Genomic DNA, 20,100 nt, shown 5'->3' on the forward strand with positions numbered 1-20,100 from the left:
GTGGTGTTGCCGTTGGATGAATAGGACCCCGATCGAGCCGGTTGGGGGTTGGATGAACAGGACCCCGTGGAGGGTTGGATGAACAGGACCCCGTGGAGGGTTGGTTGAACAGTAGCCGGTGGAGGACTGGATGAATAGTAGCCCGTGGATGAGTGGTTGAACAGGACCCCGTGGAGATGGCTGGTTGAACAGTAGCCGGTGGAGGAGCGCGCGGTGGAGGCTGTTTGAACAGGGGCCCGTGGATGAACAGTCGCAGGTGGAGGCTGGAGGAGGTCGACGGTGGATGAACAGTATCCCGTGGAGGCAGTCGACGGTGGAGATGAACAGTATCCTGTGGACTCCCGTTTTGCGGTACGCCACACCCCTCCCGATGAACAGGAACCCTGTTTCGACCGTAGTGCTCCAACACAAGTCCGTTTCCTCCGTTTTTGCGGTACGCGACACCACTGCTGATCAACAGGACCCCATTTGCACTGTAGGAGGTCCAGGAGAAGTACGTTTCCTCTGTTTTGCGGTACGCCAGACCCGTCCCGATGAACATGATCCCGTTTCAACCGTGGCCGGTCAAACACAAGGCTGTTTCCTCCGTTCTGCGGTATGCCAAGCCTCGTTTCCATCGGCTGTTCCGTCCAATCCAGTTGGCTCCTGATGAACACAATGACGCATTCTGTTCCGACCCAGCCGGCCGCCTCCCCATGATAACAATGACGACACAGGTTCTCCGTTCCGACCCAGCCATGTACACGAGCCCTGGCCGTACGTATGCGCCAGTAGGCGTTCAAGACCCTGCCCGTATGTATGTACGTGGCCGTACTTACTTTCTTGCACCTTGGCCGTTGTACGTACGTCTACATGGTACGTGCGCGCCTCTAATACGACACATGCGCGCCTGTACATCGACCAGTATGTACGTACACGTTCGCGACCAGAATGACAAACTATGTACGCTTCGACCGAGTGGGTCCCGACTGTCAGGCACTTCCTTGCGTGCGAAGATGTAGCTAGTGGGTCCCAACAGTCAGGGGGGAACGTTTTTTTTGCAAAATATGGTGGCCCGTCCGGTGGTCCCTGCTGTAAGGTGGAGGAATCATTATTTTGCGCGTAATAAGGAGGCACTTCCTTGCTGCGGCCGTGGTCCCAGCTGTCAGCCTCTCCATATACAATACTCTTCTGATGGAAGTCGTTCCTTGACCACGTTGTCCACGCCATGCCGAGAGCACCAGGGGGGTGGACGACGGCGAGGCCTAGGAAGGGGACAACGCGAAGGTGGGGAAGACACGGTAGTGGATGCCCACGCAGAGAGGAGTACAAGGGTTCACTGGTTCGGTTGCGGTGTGAGGCTGCCGTCACCATAGAATTACGGGGGGTGTGGGTGTGTAGAGGGATGGCCTCGCTAGTGGTGGGAGTACTAGGGGCGGTGGGGCCTCCGAGGCAGCATAACCGGCCATGGGAGGCAGGAGCAGGTGGCATGACTGGCGTTGCTTTGGGCGGCTGGAGCAAGACGACCAGAGGTTGAAGAAGCACTACGGCCATTGGATGGACATCGTACGGTCACTTGAGCTAGAATCGTTCATATTGACTAAGTTGATAAAACCCTCCGTCCGCGTCAACTTAGTAGGCCCATAAGTCAGCCTCCCATATGGTTGGTCCCAGCTAGCAGGGGGAGTATCCATTTTTTGTGCGTAATAAGGAAGCACTTCCTTCCATGCGAAGAAATAGCTGGTGGGTCCGAGCTGTCAGCGGCGGGAACGTTTTTTCACGAAATACAGAGGCCCTTCCGGTGGGTCCTAGATGTCAGGTGGAGGAATCATTATTTTGCGTGTAATAAGGAGGCATTTCCTTGTGTGCAGCCATGAACCCAGCTACCAGCCTCTCCACGTACAGTCCACTTCCGATGGATGTTGTTCATTTACCAGGTTGACCACGCCGCGCCGAGCGCATCCAAGGTGGTGAGCGACGGTGAGGCCCCGGACAGCAACGAGCCTGAGATGGGAAGACACGGGAGTGGAGTCACAAACGGAGAGGTGTACACGCGTTAACTTGTTCTGGTGAGGTGTGGTTCGAAAATCGGTAGAGAGGAACAAGAGGTGTGGAGGGGTTGAGGGATGGCCTGGTCGGCGATGGGGTAACGCTTCACAACGAAGCCTACTAAGCAGAGCTGCTAGTAGTAGGAGGCGGGAGCAGGTGGTCCTGGCGGCGCTAGAGGAAGAAGACGAGAGATTGAAGATGGATGCTGGTCATTGGATGTAAATCCAACGGCTAATGATGACAGAATCATTTGTTGACTAAGTTGACAAGGACTTGCATTGGCTTCGACGTATTGGCCCACATTTCAGCCTCCAAAAATGTGGCACGTATTCAGCCTATTTTTCAGAATTTACAGTCAATTTGACCTTTTTTAGAATTACAGTTCATTCGCTGGGCTGGGTAAACAAATATGTGGCATGGATTTGCGGCACATTTATTTTTTTTCCTAAAAAATTATAGGCCATTTGCACTTTCTCGAAATACGATTTTGCTGGGCTGATTCAAATTGTAATGTTGGGTTGGGTGCATCAATGTTATCAAAAAAGAAACAGGGGCTGAGCATTTTGTTATAAATATATTTAAATAATAAGTGACTTACTGGTCCTTAAATCTTACCAAGATTTACACAATCACCAGGATTTTCCTTGCCAAAAATCCAGGATTTTATTGTTAAGAAATTATTTTATTAAGTTAATAAGATGTGTGATATTGTTTTTTTACATATGTAAGTATCTGTTCAATATATGATGACAATAACAATAATATATAATAACATATAAAATAATTTAAATATATATACTATAATATAGTTAGAAGGGAAACATAAGTTGGACCAGGCGTTCCTATTCTTATATAGAAAAATAGAACAAACATGTGCGTTTTTTCAAAAAAATACATAAATTGGGTTGCCGATGTTTCAGGAAAATTAAAACCTCGGATGGGAGGTCCATAGGTCAGTCGATACGTGACGGCCCTCAAGAAAATACAAACCGACATGTCGTGGGCTGCACATGTTAAAAAACAAAGCCTAGACGAGGCAGCCCACAACCCAGCTGATACTTGCTGCCCAAGTGATAATAAATGATACCTGCTAGCTCCCCGACTTCGTTGTGAATTTATCTCCTTCAGTAACTACCTCGAAGCACCTAAAAACACTGTAACTATGTTGACAAACCCGTCGGCCCTAACATCAGTATAGCATTAGGAGGAAGTATTTTTTCAATGAGGCACTTGTTTGCGTACGGCCATAGACCTGGTGGGTCCTTACTGTCCGCCTTTCCACGTATAGTCCTCTCCAGATTCCTCTCGTTTGTTCAGCATGTTCACAATGGCAGAAAGCGGTGCCGCGGCGAGCGCACAAAGGCGTAGGAGGACATCAGACCACCCCAGGCAGTGCCTTATTTGTAATGAAAGTACTGAACTAGCCAGTGGCCAAGTGACACAACCGACAGCTATTCCGCCCGGGTTCGATTCCACCTGATGCAGGGAAAATATCTCCAATTTTTTTGCCTCTACCATTATTGACATGTGGGTCCCCACTTTCATCTATACACACCACGTCCAACACTTACCAAAATTTCGTCCCTCGATTTCTTTGTTTTTCGCACACTCGACATTGTGTGGGCATTTTGAAAATAGCATATCTTTTTGACTGTGCATCATATGAAGATGTGATGCATGAATGTTAAGTGACTGGTAGTTCCATTTTTGACCATGAATAAAACTTCCAACATGATGTGATCCCTATTTTAAAAGGCCATGTTAATATAAATGCTCTGCCTCTGAAAGTTGTAGTTTCTTATCTGAAACTGAAACTTGTAGTTTCTTCTCTGAGAATCACATTGTCTCCACTTTTATACTCCTATGAAACTACTTTTTTAAGTTCTAAAAATAGATCTCTAGAATTCATAAAATACTTCATATGCTCAATACTGCAAATCTGAAATTCAAAAGACATTCATATCTGAAAGTACTCTCAAAATACACAACACAAAACACAATTCACAACATGCAAATACAGACAACCCTAAGCTCCTCCTGACAATTCACAACCTTCCCGACTATTGGGCTAGTGGGGCAGTCCCCTCCTATTCCTTGGTGGCAGACAGCCGCCCCGTGAGACGATACTACCACCACCGCTCCCGATTATCTTTGGTGGATGCTCCATCTGGGATCGATACTACCACCACCGCTCCCTCACGATCAGATTCGGTAAATGTGTTTGCTCCATAGCTTAGAGGAGCAGCTCTATGTAATCCGGCGCGACTCCCTTCGGGAGTATCACCGCCTTTTCGCTCTATTGCAGATATTTGGCCATGGATGTCGCCGTCGCCACTAGTTGGTCCTTGTCAAACCAAGACTGTATCTCGAACATCCTAGCTAGCTTCACAGTGTCGCTGTCTGCGATCCTCATGTATTGGTTTTATTCCTCCATCGATCTACTTCTCCACAGCACCTTCACTCGTCGGTGGTCATTTTTGAATTGAAGACGAGAGGAGTAGTGCTGGTTTTGGATTAGAACGGGAGAGGAGCGATGCTGGTTTTGGATTGGAACAAGAGAGGAGGGGCAGTGGTTTTGCAATTGCACAGGAGAGGAGCTGAGCTGGATTTATATTGGAACAAGAGAGGAGTGGCGGTGGTTTAAGAGGACAGGAGCGCCACTGGTCTTGGAAGTATTTTTTTTGTTTTGCGTATTTTGGGTCAAACTTTGACCATGTACTGTATTTGACAAGCAAAATATGGATTCATGTCACCAAAAATTGTATCATTTGGTTCGTATCTGAATGTACTTTCAAATAATATTATTTTTGCAACGTATAACATATATTTTATTTCTGAAAATCATGGTCAATTATGACCCAGAATAAAAGGGAGACAAGTTAATGTGGGGTCGCTTTCTTAATTGAAGGGTAAATTGATTTTGATTTTGATCTAGTCACAGCGTGCCGACCCTCTTGTCCAATCCTAAATCGAGCCGCACGCTCCTCTCCCTCTTCTCCATGGCAAAACCACCACCTCTCCTCTCCATCATCTTCAAAAACCACCATCTCACCTCTCCCTCTTCTCCATTGCAAAACCACCTCCTCTCCTCTCCAGCATCTCCATTCCAAAACCACCGTCTCGCCTCTCCCTTCTCTCCATTGAAAAACCACCCCCTCTCCTCTCCATCATCTCCATTCAAAAACCACTGTCTCTCCTCCCATCTTCCAAAGCTAGCACCAGACCACTCAGAAGGACATCTATGGAGAGGATGCAACAGCAAATCAGGTAGATCGCCGGCGGCGACTAGGCAAAGTTAGCTAGGTTGAATGAGATCCTTACTTGGTTTCACAATGAGTGGGAGATTTCGAGGACGGTGAGGGCCATGTGGCAATGTATGCGAAAGAGCGAGACGGCGTCAATGTACTCCTCAGCGGCAGTCACGCCATAGTCCTTCGAGTTCATTGAGTATCTCCTCTGGGCGATGGAGCAGACAAATTCGCCCGAGGCAAAGTCAGGCGGAGGTGGTGGGCGTACAGGTTGAAGGTCGAGCACCCAGAGGGTAACAAATCGATCGAGTACGGTGTGCCATTTGTGAGGGTGCAGAGCCAGCCGGAGCCACAGGAGTATTCGTTCTCCCATAGCAAGAGGAGGCCGGATGGCGCGATGTTGCTTCCCCGCTGTCAGTGTCAAAACCGGCAGATCTCGGGTAGGTGGTCCCGAACTGTGCATCTAAGGCTGATGGTAACAGGAGGCCTGGGACACAATGTTTACCCAGGTTCGGGCCCTCTCGATGGAGGTAATACCATACTTCCTGCTTGATTGATCTTGATGATATGAGTATTACAAGAGTTGATCTACCACGAGATCGTAGAGGCTAAACCCTAGAAGCTAGCCTATGATTATGATTGTTGTTGTCCTATGGACTAAACCCTCCAGTTTATATAGACACCGGAGGGGGCTAGGGTTACACATAGTGGGTTACAGAGAAGGAGATCTACATATCCGAATCGCCAAGCTTGCCTTCCATGCAAAAGGAGAGTCCCACCTAGACACGGGACGAAGCCTTCAATCTTGTATCTTCATAGTCCAACAGTCCGGCCAAAGTACATAGTCCGGTTGTTCGAGGACCCCCTAATCCAGGACTCCCTCAGTAGCCCCTGAACCAGACTTCAATGACGATGAGTCTGGCGCGCAGATTTTCTTTGGCATTGCAAGGCAGGTTCCTTCTCTGAATACTCCATAGAAGATTTTGAACACAAGGATCGTGTCCGGCTCTGCGAAACAAATTCCACATACCACTGTAGGGAGTGCAATATTCCACAAATCCAATCTGCTGACAACTTTACATAACATGACATCACGCCACGAGCCGGTCTTTGTTCAAATCGTTTTCCTCAACCAGCTGCTGCACATGTTGCGAGGCGATTTCCTTGGCACGTCTTGTCAAAGCAGAGATCGTGTCCCCTTATCACGAGATTCTCATCAATACAGGTATGGGTAACCCAACCGTGCCATCAATCGCGGCGCTTGGGGAATAAGCGATTTTATGGGGCAAGTGGGGAGGCGCACAGTTTCAACCGCATTTATAAAGGGACAAGGATTCCTATTTTTCACCCAGGCCTTCTTCTTGCCCTGCCCATTCATTCTTGCGCACTCGAGCTCCAGCGCCCAAGTTCTCATCTTCGCCGCAAAGCCATTCCAAACATGTCCGGAGCGGGAGGCAAGTGGATGGTCTCCTCCGTTACGGAGGATGACATTACAAAGCTCTGGGAAGCCGGATACCTGGCCGCAAACATCGCGCACCGGCTCCCAGACGCGGGGCAGATCGTCCCTACTTCGGAACCCCATGAGAGGGTTGTATTCCTCACCCACTTCGTCCGTGGACTGGGATTTCCCTTCCACCCATTTGTCCGCAAACTCATGTTCTACTACGGGCTAGACATCCATGATCTGGCCCCCAATTTCATCCTCAACATGTCGGCGTTTATCGTTGTGTGCAAGGCTTTCCTCCGCATCAAGCCCCACTTCGGCCTGTGGCTGAAGACCTTCAACGTGAAACTGAAGGTGGTGGTCGGCCAGCAAGCGAAGTGCGGCGGCGCCATGGTGGGCAAAATGCCCAACGTCACCTGGCTCAAAGGCTCCTATGTGGAGACCGTGAAAGGGTGGCAATCGGGGTGGTTCTACATCACCGAGCCGCGCAACACCAACTGGGTGGCGGCCCCTGAATTTCGATCTGGCATCCCCATGCGGCTCACCTCCTGGAAAGAGAAGGGCCTATCCTGGCGTTCATCGGTGGAGCTGAACGGACTCCAAAGTTGTGTTAAAAATCAAGCTTGTCAACGTGGGCCAGGTCATGCTCTTCCGCCGGATCCTTCTGTGTCAAAGACATGCATTCAATATGTGGGAGTTTGACCCGGCCAAGCACCAGACGCTGCGAGAGCTTTTCGACACGACGCACAAAGACGTCTGGAAGGTGTTGTTCAAGGCTGACGAGGTACCTCCTCCCCTTACCGAGGATCGCGGACTCAATGGAAAGCGCCCTGCCAATCTGGTAAGCTCTTTATATCTCACAAGATGTTCCTTTCCCCAGTATAATCATGTGAGGGACCTGAGCCTCCATGCTATTTTAACAGGACTGGGTAGCGACAGCAGAGCGGATCGATTGTCCGGCCCCACTGCCTGAAGATCCAGCAAAGGCTCTCTTAACGAAGATGCTGGTTCCGGCGCCCTATGAGGCGCCGGAGAAGAAGGCCAAGAAGAAGGCCGTGGGGACCAGAAAAGGTCTCCGGCGCAAGGTTGTATCGGACTCATCGTCCGAAAACACCGAGGCGCACTCCTCCCACGAAAACGAGGAGGAAGAGGAAAGTTCTCCCCCACCCAACCAGGAGGGGGCAACAAAAGGAAGGCCGCCCCATCTAGGGAGGTCGAAGGGTCCAAGAAGGGAAGGACCCTCTTTCTGGACCACTCCACAACATCCTCTTACAACGACGAGGAGTGGTTGCCCAGGGACAAGCCCCTGGCGAAGTCGTAAGTATCCGGATACTATAATAGTTCTGGTATATTTTGTTTTATTGCTTCTTATCATGTCAAACATGATCGTGCAGTCCATCCAAAGCCCACATCGACGTATCTTCTTCGGATGGGTGTTTGCACTAGTCGGTGATGAACAGCGATTCACTCCCGACAGCTACCTACCCCCGGCCCACGGACGACATCGAGGTGTTGTCTCAGAGGTCACTTGACCAAGGGGAGATAATTCTGGAGGCACCCCAGGGTGACTTCCCAGATGCCGGGCGCATGGGGGGTAAGACTCCCATGGGTTCTAATGACGGGGACCGCATCAAGTTTGGCCCCCAGCCGGATACTGCGCCGGAACCTCCAGTGGTTCCGGATTCTGTCAGGCGACCCCTCGCTAATGGGGGCGAGTCGTCTGTGCCGATGGCCTTTGTCCATCCAGAGGCATCGGACAACTTGCTGGAAGTGCTTTGCAGTGCTTCCATTGACGAAGAGCACCACACCATCATGAGTGCGGTGGTCGAGAAGGTTCGGTCCGCCAAAAACGGATTGACTGAAGCATGTGCCAGCCTCCTAACGGGCTTTGAGGTAAGTAATCAAATTATGAGGAAATATTAGAGCATAGACAGTAGCCCCTGATGCCCTGTTTGGTGTTCGCAAAGCAAGGCCGAACAGAGGATCAAATAACAATCACAGGAGTCTAATCAGAATATGGCTATGTGAATAAGCATGTTTCGCTGCTAGCCACTGCCGCTCGTACTACGGAGGTCTCCGGACTGAAGCGGGACCTTGAGTGGTCCGAGGAAGAGCTCGGCCTTACCAAGAGGCAGCTCGAAGAGAACAAAGGTAAGTGATACCCCGTCTGTATATTGATAAATAAGAAAGTGGTTATTAGATCATAGGATCATCATGAATTTTGCTAGGGGCCACGACCGAAGTGGCGGCCCTAAAGAAGGCGCTGTCCGAGGCCGAAGATAGAGTGGCCAAGGAGCGCATCGAGCGCGAGAAGCAAGAGGCCCGAGTCGGCGAGGTTCAGCAAGAGCTCCAGGATTTTGTCAAGAAATACGAGTCCTTGGAGCATGACTCTAAGACGCAGGGGTTCGAGCTTGCGAAGGCCCTCGAGAAAGCACAAAATGCCAAGGCCGACGCCCAAAAGGCCCTCCAGGAAATTCAGGCGGTCAAGAAGATAGCGGTGGGTAAGGCATTCATTATGCAAAGCAATCATGTGAAGGAGACTTTCATTTTACTTACCCGAATTCGGAGCTCTCCAGGAGCGTTCACAGATCTACCACGCAGTGTATCGGATGCCGCGGAGTTCTACCGGGCTGAGGAAGGGAGCTCGACGAAAAAGTTGTTCTGGTCTCAATATGCTGGCACTGAACATCTGATGCCCTTGAGCGACCAGCTGAAGCAACTGGTCGAGCTTCACAAGGCAGCCGAACTGGCCATGAAAGGTCTCATAGTCCGGATGTGGCCTGGCGAGCCCCTGCTTGACAGCTACTTCGGCCTGGTAAAGCGGCTTGTGAATGCCTGCCCGTGGTTTGAAGTCATAAAGCGGTCCGTCTGCATTGAAGGTGCGCACAGGGCCTTTGCCCGTGCAAAAGTGCACTGGGCGAAGATGGATGCCGAAAAGCTGGTGAAGGGGGGGGGGGGGCACTGGAGGGCAAGGAGCATCGCCACCCCGAAAAGTATTATGACAGTGTCCTGAAGGGTGCCCGCCTTGTGGCGGAGGAATGTGCTAAGGATGTAATATTTGAATGAATGTACTCATGTGATCCTGTAATATGAAAACGAGTTCATGTGCGCTATATAACGCTTGTCGATTTAAAATATTACCTTTTGCGCGGCCGTTTATAAAATCTGAGAGTTGGCCAGTCGTCGGCTTCTGCCCCCATGTAACTAGTACTGAGGTGTTTGGGATAAATCTTAAACACTCTTTATCCAAAAAAATTTGGTCCTTTAAGGAGGTGTTTAGCGCAGAGAACAAGACAATTAGACTATACACCTTTATCACTCTCACTTAGCCATAGAAGTCTACAATTTTGAATTTTGGCGAAGCCCCTAGTATTCGGAAGGCCGAACTTGGGGCGCTATATACGCCTAAATCGGACAAGGCCGATTCCTCGCCCGAAGCGGAAAAAATCTTTAAGGATTTGAGACCTCTCGAACAGCGACCAGCTCTCGATGCATCATGATAGTCAGTTTTCGGCTTTCTCTACTGAGGTGCTCGTCCGGAAGAACCGGGACACAATCGCAGTAGTTCTCCTAGTGCTACCTTAGCCGATATAGCGGAACATAAGGTACCGAAACATGGGAGCTGGGAAAACCCAACTATTGACCCAAGACATTATTTAGAGCTGATGCATATAATGCTATAAGTTCGGGGTGCCGCACTATCGAAAGTGTTCGGACTTTTCTTGCCGTGTTATGGGGTACACTGAAGCCCCTGGCGAACTGGACGTACCAGAATGTACGGGTGCAACTTGTCGTAAATAAGCAGATAGGGAAAATAGATGAAGAAATGCAATAATAAGCTAATGTTCCTATCCAAGGGCAAGCTGCGTGTGGGTATGTAAAATAGGTATTGCGATCGTTATCAGAGACCACCTGGGGATTCCTTTGTACGTCAAAGCTTCTTGCTTCCTTGGTGTTTCCTTCCCGTGATGGGTCCGATAATCAGGCTATCGGAGAGGGACTTCAGAGAATAGGGTCCTGAAAGGAAGAAAATAGTAAAGATATACAGGTCCTGAGGCGGTTGAGCCGCATTGTGGGTCATGCCATAGTCGTGCCTCCGCCTATGCCCATGGTATCTTGAGTGCGTAATTATGTACGCGCGGCACAAATTTCGCCACTTGACTGGAACTAGGACGGAGGCCGAATTGCTAGGCGAGCTCTGAACGTGACGGGCGATCCTGTTGCAGGGTACTCCGGACTCGTTTGAAGGTGTCCAGGGGCTTTATCACCGAATTGGCGGTTTGCCTCAGAAGGCTGCTTTGTACTATTGCTGCGAGGGCCGCAGTGTGCGCCTCCGTACGGAGTGAGCGTTCTGTGTTTCCATTAACTGTTATAACCCCACGAGGTCTTGGCATTTTGATCTTGAGGTATGCATAATGCGGTACCGCATTGAATCTGGCAAATGCGGTTCGTCCAAGCATTGAAGTCTATTAACCAACTATTATTGCATGAGGCTCACAATGTAGTTTATACTAGGCCAATGATTGCATAGTTTTGCTTGCTGTAGTATGTTTGTATGAAACCCTCTGCTGTTCATTATGCTCCCTAAGAGTTTAATTGAGCTACAGAATGGCCAACTACTTGCTTACTTCTATGCAACGTGTTGTCTAAATTTGTAACTTGTCTGTGTTTTGGATTGGGCCCCAACATCATGCTCCTCTGGTGAGCTAAGAGATGTTTCTGTATGCAGGATACAAAGACTACCTTTTTATAATTTTTAAAATACCACCTGCTTATGCTTCATGACGTGTAACATTACTGTTAGTCCTGTTTTGCCATGTACAAAATAGTCTGTCTTGCTCGCTTCACTTTTGTAACTATATTTTTGCCCTAGTCATGTGTACATACAGAAACATTTCAGGATGAAGTGACATCAACACAAAGATCTATGAGCAGTGCATCATGGCCGCTACCGAGTGATTATGGATTGGAATTGGAATGTGCTGATGTTCTCGAGCATCAACTAGAGGTGGCAAGACAATGTGTACATGATTCTCAACGTACCATCAACAAGTTGAGACTGGACATGCAGGTATTAGATGTAGGAGTAAAAAAATGGAACAAGACACCGAGGTAACAACGAAGGATTTGGAGATTTTGCAGACTGAAATTTGTGCTATCTAAATCTGGCCAATCATATTTTCTGAAGAGATTATAGTTCAAATGGTAAGTTATGTTGATGTGCGTCCATGATGTAGGAGCTGTATTTGCCCAGTGTATGTAATTTGCTGTTTGTGTATGCTTTATTATCACTCGTGCCGAACCATAATGCCCAGTGGGTATAATCGGCTGTAATTTCTTTATTGTATAGTGTAGGATTATTCTACGTTTCTATGGCTTAGTCTCTTTATTGTATAGTGTATGTTTTTAGAGGTGATAGTATAGAGTAGGATAATTCTTTGAATATGCTATATCGTTCAATTGGGGGCTAACTCGCCCAAACGTTGTGGTGACCATGGCCCTCCATAGGCCGTACGATACATGGGCCATCTATGGGACGGACGATCCATGGCCTTCTATGGCCGTCGGATTCGTGGGCCTTCTATGGGCTGTCGGATCCATGGGCCTTCTATTGGCTGTCGGATGCATGGGCCTTCTATGGGCCATCGGATCCGTGGGCCTTCTATGGGCCGTCGAATCAATGGGCCTTGTACGGGCCGTCTCATCTATGGGCCTTGTACGAGCCGTATAAGGGGCCGTAAACGGGCTAGACTGGAAATCGTATGTTTTATGGGCTGACCATAACGGGCCGTTAATAGGTCATATTTGATGATGCAATGAATATGGCCCAACAGATTAACGGGACACAAACGGGCCGACTGTATCCACATGTTGAATTTGGCCCACAAGGAGAAAAGGCCAGTAACGGGCCGTAAGTAACCGAATGCTGGAAATGAGCCCAAGAATAAATGGGCCCTGAGAAGGCCGAAACGTAACACGCGCTGGAAATGACCCAATGGAATAATGGGCCGCTAATGGGTATAAAGCGATACACTGTTTATTACGGGCCGGTTTCACCACGGGCCGTTAATGGCCTAAGAGTTACAAATGGACTCATGTAGGCCGAAATACGTCATGGGCCATACATGGTGTCGGGGTCAAAACCGGCGGATCCCAGGTAGGGGGTCCTGAACTGTGCGTCTAAGGTGGATGGTAACAGGAAGCAGGGGACACGATGTTTACCCAGGTTCGGGCCCTCTTGATGGAGGTAATACCCTACGTCCTGCTGGATTGTTCTTGATGATATGAGTATTACAAGAGTTTATCTACCACGAGATCATAGAGACTAAACCCTAGAAGCTAGCCTATGGTATGATTGTATATGTTGTCCTACGGACTAAACCCTCCAGTTTATATAGACACCGAAGGGGGCTAGGGTTACACAGAGTCGGTTACAAGGGAGGAGATCTTCATATCTGTATTGCCTAGCTTGCCTTCCACGCCAAGGAGAGTCCCATCTGGACACGGGACGAAGCCTTCAATCTTGTATCTTCATAGTCCAATAGTCCGTCTAAAGGATATAGTCCGGCTGTCCGGAGACCCCCTAATCCAGGACTCCCTCAGTAGCCCCTGAACCAGGCTTCAATGACGATGAGTCCGGCGCGCAGTATTGTCTTCGGCATTGCAAGGCGGGTTCCTCCTCCGAATAATCCATAGAAGATTTTGAACACCAGAATAGTGACCGCTCTGCAAAACAAGTTCCACATACTACCGCAGAGAGAATAATATTTGCAAAAATCTAATCTGCTGGTGCATTCTAATAGCACGACGTTATGTCATGGCTCGGTCATTATTCGAACCCTTTTTCTCAACCAGCACCGCACATAATATAGGGTGGTTTTCTCGACACGTCTTGTCAAAGTAGAGACCGTGTTCCCCTTACTACGGGATTCCCATCAATATGGACGTGGGTAACCCAACCACGCCATCAATTACGACGTCTGGGGAATAAGCGATTTTACTAGGAAAGTGGGGAGACACATACCCTCTTCCGCCCTTATAAAGGGACAAGGATTTACTCTTTTCACCCACGCCTTCTTCCTCCTTGCTTACCCATTCCCGCACACCCGAGATCTAGCGCCCAAGTTCGCGTTATTCTTCTCAAACCACTCCAAGCATGTCCGGAGCAGGAGGCAAGTGGATGGTCTCCTCCATCACGGAGGAGAACATCAAAAAGTTATGGGAAGCCGGTTATCTGGCCACGGATATTGCGCACCGGCTGCCAGATGCGGGGCAGATCATCCCAACGCCCGAACCCCATGAGAGGGTTGTTTTTCTTAGCCATTTTGTCCGCGGAGTGGGATTTCCTCTCCACCCGTTTGTCTGCGGGCTCATGTTCTACTACGGGCTGGATTTTCATGATCTGGCCCCCAATTTCATCCTCAACATCTCGTCCTTTGTTGTCGTGTGCGAGGCCTTCCTCTGCATCAGGCCCCACTTCGGCCTATGGCTAAAAACCTTCAATGTTAAACCGAAGATGGTGGGTGGCCAGAAAGCAGAGTGCGGAGGCGCCATGGTGGGCAAGATGCCTAATGTCACCTGGCTCGAGGGCACCTATGTGAATACCATAAAGGGGTGGCAATCAGGGTGGTTCTACATCACCGAGCCATGCGACTCCAACTGGGTGGCGGCCCCCAAATTTCGATCCGGAATCCTCACGCGGCTCACCACCTGGAAAGAGAAGGGCCTGTCCTGGGGTTCTTTGTTAGAGTTGACCGGACTCCAGACCTGCATTCGGAACATGACAAGCAAGAAAATCAAGCTCGTCAACGTGGTCCAGGTCATGCTCCTCCGCTGGATCCTCCCGTGTCAACGACGGGCATTCGATTTATGGGAGTTCGACTCGGCCAAGCACCAGACACTGCGAGAGCTCTATGACACGACACACGAGGACGTATGGAGGGTGCCGTTCAAGGGCGCCGAGATGCCTCCTTCCCTCACCGAGGACCGTGGACTTAGCGCAAAGCGCCACGCCAATCCGGTAAGTTTTTATATCTCTCAGGGTATTTATTTGCCCCGGTTTAGTCATATGCAGGATCTAAGCTTCTATGCCATTAACAGGACTGGATAAAGACAGCGGAGTAGCTTGATTGCCCAGCCCCCCTGCCCAAAGATCCTGCAGGCGCTCTCCTAACGGAGATGCTGACTCCGGCACCTTACGAGGTGCCGGTGAAGAAGACCAAGAAGAAGGCCGCAGGGACCCGAAAGGGTCTCCGGCGCAAGGTTGTATCGGACTCATCGTCTGACGACTCCGACGCACACTCCTCCCACGAAGACGAGGAGGAGGAAAAGGAAAGTTCTCCCCCCAGCCGGGGGAGACAAGAAAAGGAAGGCCGACCCAACCAGGGAGGCCGAAGGGTCCAAGAAGGGCAAGACCGTCCCTCCAGACTGCGCTACGATGGCCGCCTACAACGGCGACGAGTGGCTACCCAGGGTCAAGCCCCTGGCGAAGTTGTAAGTATCCGGACACCATAGTAATTCGTAGTATCTTTTACTGCACTGCTTCTTCTCATGCCGAACATGATTATGCACTCCGTCCCATGTTGATCTCGATGTAACTTCGTCGAGCGGTTCGTTGGAATCGTCGGATATGAACAACGGTTCTCTTCCGACCGCCTCCACTCCCTGCACAACGGACAACGTCGAGGTGTTGTCTCAACAGACACCGGGCCAAGGGGAGGCAGTCCTGGGGCACCTCGAGGCGACCTTCCAGACCATGGGTGCAAAGGGAGCTGGACTCCCATGTTCTCCAGGTTCGGCCCCCAGCCGAACACTACACCGGAATCTTCGGTGGTTCCGGACTTCGGCGGGCGACCCCCCATTAAGGGGGACAAGCCGCACGTGCCGGTGTCCTCTGTCTATCCAGAGGCACCGGACAACTTGCTGGAAGTGCTTCGCGGCGCTTCCATCGACGAAGAGCACTGTACTATCATGAGTGCGGTGATCGAGAGAGTTCAGTCCTCCAAAAACGGATTGACTGAAGCTTGTGCCAGCCTCCTAACAGGCTTTGAGGTAAGCAACGAAGATATAGCAAAATATGCCTGCATGGATACTAGCCCCTGATGCTCTGTTCGGCTTTCGGAAAGAAAGGTCGGATAGAGGATCAAATGGTAACTCAGGAGTCTAATCAGAAAAATGTCTATGTGTATGTGCAGGCTTCACTGCTGGTTGTTGCCGCACGTACCACGGAGGTCTCTGCGCTGAAGCAGGACCTGGAGCGGTCCGAGGATGATCTCGGCCTTACCAAGAGGCAGCTCAAGGAGAGCAAATGTAAGCAATACCCTTGTCTATATATTTAAAAAGGAATTCGGATGTAAAGTAATAGGATCATCATGGATTTGCCAGGGGCCACGACCGAAGTGGCAACCTTGAGGAAGGCGTTGTTCGAGGCCGAAGACAAAGCGGCCAAGGAGCGCATTGAATGGGAGAAGCAAGAAGCCCGAGTAGGCGAGGTGCTGCAAGAGCTTGAGGCTCTCGCCAAAAAGCACGAGTCCTTGGAGCTTGACTCTAAGACACAAGAGTCCAAGCTTGCGCAGGCGCTTGAAAGCGTCCGGAGCGCCAAGGCCAAAGCGCACAAGACCCTCCAGGAAATTGACGCGGTGAAGAAGAGAGCAGCGGGGAAGGCATTCATTATGCAAAGCAAGCACGTGAAGGAGACTTTCCTTTTTCTTACCCGAGTTCGGATCTCTCCAGGAGCGTTTGCAGATCTTCCCCGCAGTGTACTGGATGCCGTGGAGTTCTACTGAGATGAGGAGGGGAGCTCAACGAAGAAGTTGTTCTGGTCTCAATATACTGGGACCAAAGACCCCGTGCCCTTGACCGACCAGCTGAAGCAGTTGGTCGAGCTTCACAAGGCGGCCGAACAAGCCATGAGGGGCCTCATAGTCCGGATGTGGCCTGGCGAGCCCCTGTCCGACAGCGACTTCGGTCTGGTAAGGCGGCTCGTCGATGCCTGCCCATGGCTTGAAGTCATAAAGCGGTCTGTCTGCATCGAGGGTGCGCGCAGGGCTTTTGCCCGGGCGAAGGTGCACTGGGCGAAGCTGGACGCCGTGAAGCTGGTGAAGGAGGGGCCGCCGGAGGGTAAGGAGCATCACTGCACCGAGATGTACTATGAGAGTGTCCTGAAGGGTTCCCGCCTTGTGGCGGATGAGTGTGCCAAGGATGTAATTTTTGAATGAACATGCTCATGTGATCCTGTAATATGAAATGAGTTCATTTACGCTATGCAACGCTTTTTTAATTTAAAATATTACCTTCTGTGTGGGCGTTTATAAAATCTGAGAGTTGGCTAGTCGTCGGCTTCCGCCCCCATGTAACCAGTATTGGGGTGTTCGGGATAAACTTGAGCACTCATTACCCCAATTTTGGGTCCTTCAAGGGTGGTGTTCAGTGCAACGAACCAGGCAATCGGACTATAATGCTTTATCACTCTCACTTAGCCATAGAAGTATACAATTTTAAATTTTGGCGAAGCCCCTGGTGTTTGGAAGGCTGAATTTGGGGCGCTATGCACGCCTAAGCTGGACAAGGCCGACTCCTCGCCCAAAGCGGAAAAAGTCTTTAAGGACTTGAGACCTCTCGAACAGCGACCAATCTCTTGCCTTATCATGACAGTCGGTTTTCGGCTTTCTCTACTGAGGTGCTCGTCCGGAAGAACCGGGACACAATCGCAGTAGTTCTCCCACCGCTACCTTAGCCGATATAGCGGAACGTAAGGTACCAACGCATGGGAGCCAGGCAAACCCAACTATTGACCCAAGACATGATTCGGAGGTGATGCATATAATGCTATAAGTTCGGGGTGCCGCACTGTCGAAAGTGTTCGGACTTCTCGTGCCGTATTATGGGGTAAACGAAAGCCCCTGGCGTACTGACCGTACCTGAACTGACGGGTGCGGATTGTCGTAAATGGACATAAAGGAAAAAAGAATGAATAATGCAATAATAGACTAATGTTATGCATTGTTATTTAAGTAATACGTCAAAGCGTACTGGTATAGGTAGTGCAATAAGCAGAAAGTAGGACTTTTCGAAATGTCCTATCCAAGGGCAAGCTGCGTATAGAAAGTGGGTATTATTATTAGAGACCACCTGTGGGTTCCCGTGTATGTCTTAGCTTCTTGCCGCCTTGGTTGTTCCTTCCCGTAATGTGTCCGGCATTCATACTGCCGGAAAGGGCTTCCAGAGAGTTAGGCCCTGAAAGAGAAAAGAAATGATAAAGATATACAACCCCTAGGGCGGTTAAGCCGCATTGCGGGACGTGCCCTGATCGTGCCCCCGCCTATGTCCATGGTATTTTCAGTGCGTAATTATGTATGCGCGGCACGGATTTCGTTGCTTGACTGGGACGGGGGCCGAATTGCTAGGTGAGATTTGAACGTGCCAGGCGATCCTGTTGCAGTTTACTCCGGACATGCTGGAAGGTGTTCGGGGGCTGTATCGCCGAATTGGTGGTTTGCCTTGAAAGGCTGCTTTGTGCTTCTGCTGCGAGGGCCGCAGTGTGCTCTTCCATGCAGAGCGAGCGTTATGTGTTTCCATTTACTGTTATGACCCCCCGAGCCCTGGCATCTTGAGCTTGACATAAGCATAATGCGGTACTCCAATGAATTTTGCAAATGCAGTTCGTCCGAGCAGTGCATGATAGCCACTGCGAAACGGGGCAATATCGAAGATTAACTCCTCGCTTCGGAAGTTGTTCGGTGATCCGAGGACTACTTCTAGTGTGATTGAGCCCGTGCAATGGGCCTCTACACCTGGGATGACGCCTTTAAAGGTGGTTTTGGTGGGTTTAATCCTCAGGGGATCGATACCCATTTTTTGCACTGTATCCTGATAGAGCAGGTTCAGGCTACTACCGCCATCCATAAGGACTCGAGTGAGGTGAAATCCGTCGATGATGGGGTCCAGGACCAGTGTGGCGGATCCGACATGACGGATACTAGTGGGGTGATCCCTGCGATCAAAGGTGATCAGGCAAGCAGACCATGGGTTGAACTTTGGGGCGATGGGCTCCACCGCATAGACGTCCCTTAGTGCACGCTTCCACTCCCTCTTGGGAATGTGGGTTGCGTATATCATGTTCGTTGTCTTCACTTGTGGGGGAACCCCTTTTGTCCTCCCGTGTTCGGTGGCCGGGGCTCCTCCTTATCATCACCATGCAGCCCCTTGTCCTTGTTTTCGGCATTTAACTTGCCGGCCTGCTTGAACACCCAACATTCTCTGTTGGTGTGATTGGCTGGCTTGTCGGGGGTGCCGTGGATTTGACACGAGCGATCCAGTATGCGATCCAAACAGGACGGAGCCGGAGTACTTCTTTTAAATGCCTTTTTCCGCTGACCGGATCTAGAGCCTCTGAATCCGGCATTGACTGTTGTATCCTCGGTGTTATCACCGTTATTGCGATGCTTTGGTCTGTTACGACGTTGTCTGCCGTTGGCATCTTTGGTATCCGAAGTGCCGGATTCCTCGATGTGTGATTGCTGCGAGCCAGCCAGCTATCCTCGCCCGCGCAAAAGCGGGTCATGAGTGTCGTGAGGGCTGCCATAGACTTCGGCTTCTCCTAGCCAAGGTGGCGGGCAAGCCACTCGTCACGGATGTTGTGCTTGAATGCCGCGAGGGCCTCTGCGTCCGGACAGTCGACAATTTGGGTTTTCTTAGTCAGGAACCGAGTCCAGAATTGTCTGGCCGATTCCCTTGGCTGCTGAGTTATATGGCTCAAGTCATCAGCATCCGGTGGTCGCACATAAGTGCCCTGGAAGTTGTCAAGGAATGCATTCTCCATATCCTCCCAACTACCGATGGAGTCTGCTGGCAAGCTATTTAGCCAATGCCGAGCTGGTCCTTTGAGTTTTAGTGGGAGGTACTTGATGGCGTGTAGATCATCACCGCAAGCCATCTGGATGTGAAGGAGGAAATCCTCAATCCATACGGCGGGATTTGTTGTACCATCATATGATTCGATATTTACGTGTTTGAAACCCTTCGGGAATTCGTGATTCATAACTTCATCAGTGAAACATAGGGGGTGTGCAGCGCCTCTGTGCCGGGCTATATCCCGACGCAGTTCATATGAATCTTGTCTGCTGTATTCGGCCTGGCCGGATTTGCTTTTGGCGTATCTGGCGCGACGATCATCGTCCCGTGTTGGCGCGCGTGCCCATGACCCGTATATTGACCTTGCAAGTTTTGCCTTATTGTCCAATATGTCTCGCAGGTCCCGTGTGTTGCCCCGAGCCTTGGTATTTTGGATTGAGTGGATGCGGGGTGCAGGATGAACTTCAGGCTGAAACGCCTCTTTGGCTTGGCCACGTAGTGGCCAGTTAGCCGCATCGTACATTGGTG

This window comes from Triticum dicoccoides, chromosome 2A (genome assembly GCF_002162155.2).
Source record: "Triticum dicoccoides isolate Atlit2015 ecotype Zavitan chromosome 2A, WEW_v2.0, whole genome shotgun sequence".
NCBI lineage: Eukaryota > Viridiplantae > Streptophyta > Magnoliopsida > Poales > Poaceae > Triticum > Triticum dicoccoides.